Below are 11,672 nucleotides of genomic sequence, written 5' to 3' on the forward strand. Positions count from 1 at the left end.
ATTATACTCTCAAACTTTGAATTTTTTTATTTTCACTTTTGAAAGTCGAAGTTTTTTAATTTCAAAAATACCTTGAAGGCTTCTACCACTAAATTTATTGACAATAGAAATTGGTGTTTGATTATTTGTTGCTTAAGTGAACAAATCTAAACACATGAAAAATAAACTTGGTGGTTAGAATTAAGAAAAAATCATAAACGAAAGAACAGAAAACTGGGAGGATGGAGGATGACAACAAGTATGGTTCAGATGCATCATATGTCTTTATTATTATTTTTTCCCTATATATGGACTTAGATTTGTTTATGCAAGTAGATACGAACTTTTCTGTATAAGAATTAGGACAGGCCTATAAGAATTTTTTTCAAATAAACTCCAAGTTTCAAAGGCTAAAAATGAAATTCTAAAAAGTTTGAGGATAAAATTGAAACCAATTCTGTAGTTAGGAATGATTTTGATAATTTAATTTTTTTTTTTTTCTAAATCTAGGTAACTTTTCAAAATCTATGTGCTAGAAGATGGTTTTGGTTGGACCCTTCAACCCAAAAATATCATTCTAATCCTCAATTTGCATTAGATAAGAGAAATTTAAGATTTGTCAACCTAAGGGTAAAATTGGTCATTTATGTAAAAGTTTTTTTTCTTTCTTTCAGGCCTGTTAGAGGTAATAAATTAAGTTAAAAAGACCTTTTAGTCCAAGCACGTGAGGGTCTCGAGAGGCTGTTATTTTCCTTTTATTTTCGGATATTAATTATTTTCCCTATTTAAAGGGATCTTCTCCCTTTTTATTTAGCTTTGTATTTGAGTTATTCTCAATAAAAGGATTCAATTCTTTCTCCCAAAAAATAATAGTTGATTCTCCTTTTGTTCTTAACCCTAGAAATCAAACCTCTATCATCAAACTTACCAACAATAACTATCTTGCTTGGAAATTTAAAGCTATCTATGTGATTCAAGGATATGAACTTGAATACAAAACTCAACTACAAATGCTCAAGAAGGGAGGTTTGTTGATGAAAGATTATCTAACTAAAGTCAAGAATATGGTTAGTTGTCTAACATCTGTAGAACATAAAATTTTAGAACAAAATCATATTCTCTACATTTTATCTGGATTAGGAGTCGAGTATGAATTCATAGTCCCTATCATTACGTCAAATCTAAACCTAAACCTCTTCAAGAAATCTATTCTTTGCTCTTCAAGAATTCTATTCTTTGCTCCTTTCTAGTAGAGTAATGTGGCATTGATACTCCTATCGCGCGCGTTTCATATTAAGCGTCGCAGTGCTTGCCTTGTGATATTGCCTCTGTAAACGACGTCATGCACAAGTGATAGATGTTAAAAAGTTCATGTTCTTACCATCTATTTTGGTTTTTTTTTCTTTTGTAAAAGTTGTTATATGCATGATATTTTCTCCGTAAATGGTTTAAATTTGTTAAAATGATTAAATATAGGCCCTTTAATGCTTAAAGTGTATCTTTACTAGTTTGGGCTGATTTTATGAGCTTTTGCCATTGATTTTAACTGTTTTAAAGATTTTTGTTCAATGCGACTGCATCGCTAGATTTCATTGCAGTCGCATCAAGGATCCCTAATTTTTCATATTTGTGCCCAGTCATTCTAGTTTCTATTTTCTTGGTCCAAGCTGTTATTCTACGCCTAAAACGATGGGTAAATGTTCAACATGGTTTTAAGTCTTTTCTCAATCATCTTCACCTATATAATGGAGGAGAAGCTTCCCATTTCAAGCATAGATTCTCCATCAAATTCCATCCACTCTCCACTTACGAAATTTAGTCATCCCTTGGTTGAGATCTTTTCCCCCAATCAGCAAGCTTCGAAGAAGAAAGTTCCCTATGAGGTTTGAGCACTCTAGGTTACTTCTACCTCATAGAAACATATGGAGAGGTTAGATTCATCTTCGAAAGAAGATAATCATCTTAGGGGAAGATTGGGAGATCAAAAGATGGTCGGAAGGAGTCGCTTGTTTATATTTCCAACTTTTTTCTATTTATTTATGTTCTTTTTTATTATTTCCTTTCTTTTTTCTTCTCGTTGAACATTTATCTTATAATCTTGATTTTTTATTTAATGAAATCTAGTCATCATGAGCTAAGTTCTCTAAGGGACTCAGTTATATGAATACCCTAGGACTTTATGGCTTGATTAATGCTTATGCTTCATACTTGTTTGACTTATGCATTTCCTTTGTTGAGTTTATAGAAAAATGTTGTTAAGTTAAACTGATCATTTAATTTAGCAAAGTTTTAATGCTGAGAAGTTTAGGATATAAATTGATGTCACAAAGGGATATGGGACTAAGAGCCTAGAAATAGGATGTCACATCGCCTTAGAAATAAAGGGACACCATAAGATAAAGAAATTGCATGTGAATTAATCAAAGATCTAATTAACCAAATAAGTATAGGTATTAACTCTTTAGAGATTTTAAAGGAACTTGATACAAGATCAAATAGGAGAAGCTTTTTGTCTATGACTAAGTCATTGTCCTAGTATGATGCAGTTGCATTGCTCAAGGCACACTGCCTTTTTGGTTAAAATATAACTGTATCCATGTTCAACACTCTTGTTTACTACTTTTATCAACATTCAACACTCTTCTTTACTGCTTTTATCAACATTCAACGCTAAAATCACTTATTTACCGATTACCCTTTGGTTTACATAAAAAAGCTCTTTCTTTGCATAAATAGTCTTATGGGATTCGACTCTTTGAATACTTCAAGATTTATTACTTTATCAACAGTATATGTTTACACTTAGACTATATCTATTCTCATTTTTATCATACAAACACATTTTTTTTATCAACAAGTTGTTGGGTTTCATGCCCTCGACCTCGTAGATAGTAGATGTTATTAATTGACTATCATCAATAAAAAGTTATTCATGTTAATTCAATAAATGTTATTGATTGTATTTTGTTTTGTTTTGTTTTAATAACCCTAAATCCAATAAACTAACATCCAAGATTGCCTTATTAGTTCTGAACTATATGTGGAGACATATAGGGATCAATGTTCAAGATATAGCCTAAAATGTCTATAGTATAAGGATAAGGTTGGGTACCTTATCCTGATGACACCATGGATACGACCTACTTTGTATTTGATACAAACACAATGATCCAACGCGTTCGTGTAGGTAACACGCGAGTGGGGGTATCCTATGAAATGAGTTTTCATAGGATCGGACCACGAAATAGTAACCTCTAGATACAACGCCATTAACTAGTTAGGTTCCTATTTCAATTGGATGATCTAGACAACTTAGTCTTAATCCTGAGTGTATTATGAACTCCTATTTACGAGGGATTGTCTTTTGATTTGTATGGATGAGAGTGGCAAGTTTTCCAACTCAATAAGCCTACCATTTTGGGGACAAGATCGAATAGGGAGCTAAGAACATAATAATACAAGGTGGAATTCTCTCATTTATGACTTCAAAGTAAGTGGATGAGTGTTCCCTTAAGTGGTGTCTCTAGAGTTTGAACCTTATCATTGACTCGAGAGGGGTTTCTATTTATTAGTTGGGTCATAAACAGATTGTTTGTTAGAAGAGCACTAGTACTTAAAGAGTCAGAGTTAACCCAAGGGTAAAACTGTAATTTGACCCAATTGGCGTTACGAACACTCGTGAAGAACTAACTTGCTATTATTGGTCTATATCCATGGACACAGAAATATATCTGCAATGAGAAGAATGCAGTTGTGGATCTTTAGTAGAGTGTACCCATAGTTAATGAATATTGATTAATTTGGTTAATGAGTTTAGTCAATTAATCATATATCGTTAGAGCTTTTGATCTACAGGTCCACCAGATCCCATTGCTAACTCACTAAAGAATATTAAAGATGAATTATTTAAACTGTTCAAATCAAATTGAGGAGATTGTATATAGATGTGATTAATATGTAATTGATTATGGATGTGATCTATAATTTAAATTAAGTTGGAGAGAAATATTTGAATGATATTCAAATATTTAATTCAAGTGAATTAGATTAATAAAGAATTTATTAATTAAATTAATAGAGATGTGGTGTACATAAACATACAGTGTTTATTTATGTTAATTAAATATATATGTTAAATTGGATTTAATATATTGATGGTTATTTAATTAACATGTTAATTAATTAAATAAATGTTATTTAATTAATTGAGCGTAAGAGTAAATTGGAAAAGACTTGGAGAAGAGGTTAACCCTTCTCCATATAAATTCTTTCTTATATCTATTTTAGGGCATGAATTCATTTAGTGAATTTTAACCTAGCCATCAAAAGAAAATCCTCTCTACACTCTCCAAAGAAATCTCTCTACCTCTTCCTCTTCTAATAGTTGGATACACCTATCCTTCTATTGGAATCCTAAAGAATAACAAGGTTATTCTCGTGGTAGTGTTCAAGATCGATTAAGGAGTCGTTTGTGTTTAAGATCGATTGAGGAGACGTTCATTGGAAAACTTAGAGGATCTTTCTAGAAGCTTGAGAATCTTCAAAGGTAAGAAATAGTTCCCCCTCTTAGTTTCCCTTCTCCATCTCATGTTATTTCATATGTTTTGTTTTAGAACACTGTTTTTGTTTCTTCAAAAATCGATTTTTGAGATGCAAGGCGTTCACATGCTTCTGCTTGAGATTTGATCCCTACAATTGGTATCAAAGCCAATTTTCCTATTTAAATTAATTTAATATGCATTGGATGTATGTTTAAATTAATGTTGAATTCATATTATATATTGTATGTTATAAAGATTCAAAAAGCCTACCTTAGGATAAACATGTTCATGCATCATAATGAAGTATAAAGGTTATATTTTATAGATGCATAATTAAATTAGCATGCTCATGCATCATAATATACGTGTTAAGTTATAAGGATGTATGATTACATTAAGCATGTTCATGCATCATACAATATTATAATTGTTGTATGGTGGATGGATGAATGTAGATGCTTAATTTTCATAAATGATTAACATAAGTGTTATATTTATCAAATAAAAATGGAATTTGCATTGAGCATGACATTACTTAGATAAATATAATTTTGTATTTAATTAATGTCATTAGAGATCTATTAGAGAGAGAAGAAGTGCAATTCTAGATGATTATATTGTGTTTCTTCAAGAACATCAAAATGATATGGTCGTAATGGAAGATGATCCAATCAACTTCTAACAGGTTCTACAAAGCTCTAACTCTCAAAAGTGGATAAATTCTATGGAAGAGGAAATAAAATCCATGAAAGACAATGACATTTGGGAACTTGTCGAATTACTATCAGGAGTGAAACCCATAGGTTGTAAATGGATGTTTGAAACCAAAAAGGTTTCACATGGAAATATCGAATGATATAAAGCATGTCTTGTTGCAAAGAGTTTTACTCAAAAGGAAGACATTGATTACAAAGAGACTTTCTCTTCGGTTTCATCAAAAGACTCTTTTAGGGTAATCATGGCACTGGTAGCTCACTTTGATTTAGAGCTACACCAGATGGATGTAAAAACTGTGTTTCTCAACGGGAATATTGATGAGGCGATTTATATGGTGCAACAAGAAAACTTTATATCTGGTAATTCAAAGTCTATGGTGTGCAAATTGAAGAAATCCATCTACGGTCTCAAGCAAGCCTCTCATCAATGGTATTACAAATTCCATAAAATGATAACCTCCTTTGCTTTTGAGGTGAATATAGTAAAAGATTGTGTAAATCACAAGTTTAGTGGGAGTAAATCAATCTTTTTAGTGGTATATGTCGATGACATACCCATAGCAAGTAATGATGTAGGTTTATTGCATGACACTAAGAGATTTATCAAAAAGAATTTTAAGATGAAAGATCTCGGTGATACTTCTTTTGTATTAGGAATTGAAATATTGTGAGATCGTTCTCAAGATATTTTGAGATTGTCACAAAAGAACTACATTGAAAAGATTTTGAGTAGATTTGGCATGAAAAATTGTGCATCAGGAGATACCCTAGTCACTAAAGGTGATAAATTTCTTTTAAGTCAATGCCCCAAAATCAGACTCGAAACTAAGAAGATGCAGAAGGTTCCCTATGCATTGACTATTAAAAGTCTTATGTACGCCCAAGTATATACGCGTCCAGATATTGCATTCATAGTTGGAGTGTTAGGCAGATATTTGAGTAACTCGGGGATGGATCATTGGAAAGCAACCAAATGAGTTATGAGGTATTTACATAGAACAAAATATTATATGTTCACTTATCGGAGATCAGAAGTTTTGGAGATCATTGGGTATTCTGATTCCGATTATGTTGGATGCCAAGACACTTAGTGATCCATTTCAAGCTATATCTTCATGTTGGCTAGAAGAGTTGTATCTTGGAAAAGTGTTAAACAAACACTTATGACTTCTTCTACCATGGCTACGGAGTTTATAGCATGTTATGAAGCATCCAATCATGGAATATGGTTGCAAAATTTTGTCACTGGGTTGTGGATAGTGGTTGGCATAAAAAAATTGCTAAAATTATTTTGTGACAATAAGTCGACAGTGATGTATTCCAACAACAACAGAAGCGATATGAAGTCAAAGCATGTAGATGTGAAGTTTTTGGTTGCTAAAGAAAGAGTTTAGAATTGTCAAATTTCGATAGAACACATAGGAACAAATTCTATGGTGGCAGGTCCATTAACTAATGGTTTACCACCTAAAGTTTTTCATGAGCATGTTGCTCACATGGGTGTTAGTCACTTTTCTGATTCCATGGTTTAGTAGAAGATTATTATTGAGGATGTTCTTTGACCTTATTTTGTTTACTTTCTATATAGAATAAAGTTGATGGTTTATGTTTTATTATCTGACATATTTATCATGCATGCAATTTAGCATAAAGTTTTTGAAAGAATGATCTCACTAAGGAATTTAAACCAGTTGGAAACAGGCATGATCTAGATCACTTTGCATGTAGTTTTCATGTTATCCATCCATACTTGATCTATGTCATTGAATCTATTGAAATTGATGATCAAGGAAGGTTTAGTTACAAGGGTAGTAACGAAAGCCGCCTTGATTCCGTGCTAATACAGGAGATGGACCAGATTGAACTAAAAGGGAATTCTATTATTGAAATAACCTATTTATTCGCGTTTAAAGTTTATGTGATTTAATTATATCAAGTACACAGACATAGCCTAAGTGGGAGATTGTTAGACATATTAAATAATAATATGTTTAATTAATGTATGGGCTATGTTGTGGATTAATAATTTATCACATTTTGTTATTAGATTGGGCCATATTATGTAATCTAATTAATTAGGACCCTAGATTCCTAATTGAGTATGGACTTAATGGATAGAAGCTCATTCCTAGTTAATTAGGGTTTAATGGGAACCATATTTGAACTAGTATATAAAGAGAACTTAGGGCTATGGTCCCCAATATACCAAAATAATATGCACTCAAGTCTTTCTTGAATCCCATATAGAGAGAGATCTCATTTAGGGCATTTGGAGTTTTGGTTGAGGAAGACAATAGCTGCCTTATAATTGCCATCAGTTTTGCAATAGAATCTAGTATGTTATGCTTGAAAATTTGGCATGAATGATCCTAGAGTTCATTTATTCAATATAGATCTAAAGTAATTATGCTAACAAGTGGTATCACAAATTTATAGGTTTTAATAAAGCATTAAAATATAAGTGTTATGTTTTTAATGAGATAGATTAAAATCTATAGTCAAGAGTTGCATGCAAACATAGGTCCAAATTAATTTTAAATGGTTTAAAATTAATTCACCTAGACTTATGTTGGAAGTTTTTCTAATGAGGTTAGAAATAGGTTAATCTTTTAATTTATTTTACTAGGATTAAAATGAATTTTGTTAAAAGATTAAATTTATAAAATAACTGCCCATAAGGGACCCTTGTCTAAGGAACGTCCTATCTAGACGGGGATACTTAAGCTGGCGAAAATAGAACACCTCCACCTGGAAACCGACCTAGAAGGTGAATTGGGCAAATATTTTATAAGCATACAATAAAGAATTGATCTTATTAAAGAGTTTAATAAATTAAATAAAGTATTGTTAAATCATTCAATATAAATGTTATATTGAGTAAATTAAAAGGACTTAGATAAATTTATTAGTCGATTTTTAACTAAGTATAATGAAACCCTAAAAATATTAGAATACTTTATTGAGAGAAAATTGGTATATGAAATATATCAAAATTTAGCTCTCACGTCCCTAAGAGTTCACACCGTGAGAACCATGCTTGGTTTCGTATCGCCCTGGATGCGACGTCCCTTCGGAAAGTATTTGCATGAGTCAATAGTTAGGTGAATAGGGAAAGTGTTCATAGTAAGTGAAAGAGGGACGCATGTCAACGTATCCTATGGTCTCCTCCATTAGGTTGCACCGCGAGATTCCTATGGTTCGCCTGCGTATTGTCCTAGAGCGACCACCCCTTCCGAGGGTCTGATCATAAGAGTCGGAACAACGCAAACTCTAATAATGGATAGGGTCTCTTAGGTTAATCTTCAACATCTATCTTTCCTTTCGGTAGCCTGTTGAAGCGTACCTTTAGGAACCGAAAATGAGAAGGTCGCACATACGGGATGAATTAAGCTAGTTAATGAATCCTTGACCAAAAAACGGTAGCTAAAAACTATAAAATTAAGAGTTATTCTGGTATTAGTGATTAGCTGAGATTGTCTCAATTCAGGGGAGGAGTAGGTGGTCACCCTTCGGTGGTTGTTGCTATAAACCTCTGAAGTATCTTTGCAAAAACTAAATCAATAGTTTAATTAGGGTTCTATGGTTACATGTATTTTTTGCTAAATTTATTGGATAATTGTGTAATGGGTTAAGACAGATATAACTAATACGTTCATTTATTTGTTTCAGCATGAATTCCTCAATTATTTCTTTGCTTAAAAATGATCAATTAACCAGAGAGAACTATGCGACGTGAAAAATCTAACATGAATACGATTCTGTTTATTGATGATTTGTGGTTCATCTTGACAGAGGAATGTCCTCCAATCCCCATCATAATGCATCCCAAGCATTGAAGGATGCTAATGACCGCTGGACGAAGGCCAATGACAAGGCCCGAGTCTATATCTTGGCAAGTCTACCTGACGTTCTTACTAAGAAACATGATGCCATGATGTTTGTAAGTTAGATCATAGAGTCTGTCCAAGAGATGTTTGGACAATCGTCCATTCAGATTTGACACGAGGCCCTCAAGTACATTTACAATGCGTGCATGAAGAAAGGTCAGTCAGTGAGAGAATATGTTCTCGACCTGATGATCCAGTTCAATGTTGTTGAAATGAATGAAATGATCATCGATGAGCAGAGTTAGGTGTTCTTTATTTTAGAATCTTTTTCAAAGAGTTTTCTTCAATTCCACAGCAATGCAGTTATGAATAAAATATAGTACACCATAACTACCCTCCTGAATGAGTTATAGACTTATCAATCCCTTATGAAAAGTAAGGGGCCAGTAGAAAAAGAGGCAAATGTTGCCCATTCCAAAAAGTTCCACAAGGGTTCATCCTCGGGAACTAGGCCTGCTCACTCATCTTCTGGTTCTAAGAAGATCCAGAAAAAGAAAGGAGGGAAGAGGAAGACTCCCGCTGCTGGGAAAGACAAAGGTAAAGGCAAGGTGGCTGACAAGGGTAAGTGCTTTCATTGAATTATGGATGGTCACTGAAAATGCAATTGCCCTAAGTACCTTGCCAAAAAGAAGAAAGACAATAAGGTAAATATGATTTAGTAGTTCTGGAAACCTGTTTAGTGGAAAATGGCCATAATGTCTGGATACTTGATTTGAGAACCACTGATCACGTTTGTTCTTCTTTACAGGGAATTAGTTCCTTCCTACAGCTCGAAGAGGTTGAAATGACACTCAAGGTTGGAACGGGAGACGCCATTTTAGCTCTTCCAATGGGAGCTGCTAAGTTGTTTTTTGAAAATAGATTTTTGTTTTTAGAAAACTTATACATTGCTCCTAAAATGAGGAGGAACTGTGTTTCTATTTCCTGTTTAATTGAACGATCATACTTTGTTTCTTTTTCATCTAATAAAGTGTTCATTATGAAAAATGGTGTGACTATCTGTTCGCTAAACTAGAAGACAACTTATGTGTTAAGACCAACTGAATCAAAAACACTTTTAAATCATGTGATGTTTAAAGCTGTGAATACTCAAACAAAAAGACGAAGAATTTCTCGAAGTAACAATGATACATATCTTTGACATTTGAGATTAGGTCATATAAATCTCGATAGGAGTATAAGATTGGTAAAGAATGGACTTCTAAGCAAGTTAGAAGATAATTTATTACCTCCGTGTGAATCTTGTCTTTAAGGAAAAATGACTAAAAAACCTTTTAGTGGAAAAGATTATAGAGCCAAAAAGCCCTTAGAGCTCATACATTTAAATCTTTGTGGTCCAATGAATGTAAAGGCTAAAGGAGGGTACGAATACTTCATCTCTATCATAGATGATTATTTGTGGTATGGTTACTTATACCTAATGGAATAAAGTCTAAAGACTTTGAAAAGAGTAAGGAGTATAAGGCTGAAGTTGAAAACCTATTAGGTAAACCAATTAAAATACTTTGATTTGATCGGGTGGAGAGTACATAGATTTAGAATTTCAGGACTATATGATAGAACATGGAATTCAATATTAACTTTCAGCACTTGGTATACCTCAACAGAATGATTAATCATAAATGAGAAATAGAACCTTATTAGATATGGTTCGTTCTATGATGAGCTATGTCCAATTACCTAGCTCGTTTTGGGGAGTATTCAGTAGAGATTGTAGTTCACATCTTGAACAATGTTTCCTTGAAGAGTGTTTCTGAAGTACCTTTCGAGTTATGGAGTGGGCGTAAACTGAGTTTACGTTACTTCAGAATCTGGGGTTATCCTGCACATTTATTAGTGACAAATCCTAAGAAGTTGGAACCTCATTCAAGGTTATGTCAATTTGTTGGTTACCCTAAGGAAACGAGAGGTGGTCTGTTCTATGACCCTTAAGAAAATAAGATGTTTATATCAACAAACACTACATTTTTTTAGGAAGACCACATGAGAGATCATAAACCACATAGCAAAATAGTATTAAGTGAAGTTACTGAAGAATCAACAAAGGTTGTTGATGCAGTTGGTCCTTCATCAAGAGTTAATGAAGAAGCCAGCATTTCTGGTCAATCTTGTCCTTCTCAATCGTTGAGAGTGCCTCGATGCAATGGAAGGGTTGTGATACAACCTGACCATTACTTGGGTTTGACTGAAACTCAGGTTGTCATACCAGATGATGGCGTTGAAGATCCACTGTCCTATAAATAGGCAATGAATCACATAGACAAGGACCAATAGGTCAAAGTCATAGACCTTGAAATGGAGTATGTGTACTCTAATTCAGTGTGAGAGCTTGTAGATTCACCTAAAGAGATCCAACCCATAGGGTGTAAATGGATCTACAAAGGAAAGAGAGATGTAGCAAGAAAGGTACAGATCTTCAAAGTTATATTTGTAGCAAAGGGTTATACCTACAAGGAATGGGTTGACTATGAAGAAACTTTTTTTCTCCCTGTTTCTATGCTTAAGTCTCTAAGAATTCTCTGATCCATAACCACATATTATGACTATGA

General features: G+C 33.2%; 1 long non-coding RNA gene across 1 annotated transcript; it reads left to right on the top strand.

Moving 5' to 3' along the window:
• The first annotated feature begins 817 nt into the window (after positions 1-817).
• LOC120091735 (uncharacterized) lies at positions 818-9,939 on the top strand. The gene is made up of 3 exons (XR_005485821.2): positions 818-1,046; positions 9,029-9,767; positions 9,872-9,939. It is a non-coding gene; the product is annotated as an uncharacterized LOC120091735 (long non-coding RNA).
• Positions 9,940-11,672: the final 1,733 nt, after the last annotated feature.

This window comes from Benincasa hispida, chromosome 11, assembly GCF_027475165.1.
Source record: "Benincasa hispida cultivar pf3 chromosome 11, pf3_genome.v1.1, whole genome shotgun sequence".
In the NCBI taxonomy this organism is placed as follows: domain Eukaryota; kingdom Viridiplantae; phylum Streptophyta; class Magnoliopsida; order Cucurbitales; family Cucurbitaceae; genus Benincasa; species Benincasa hispida.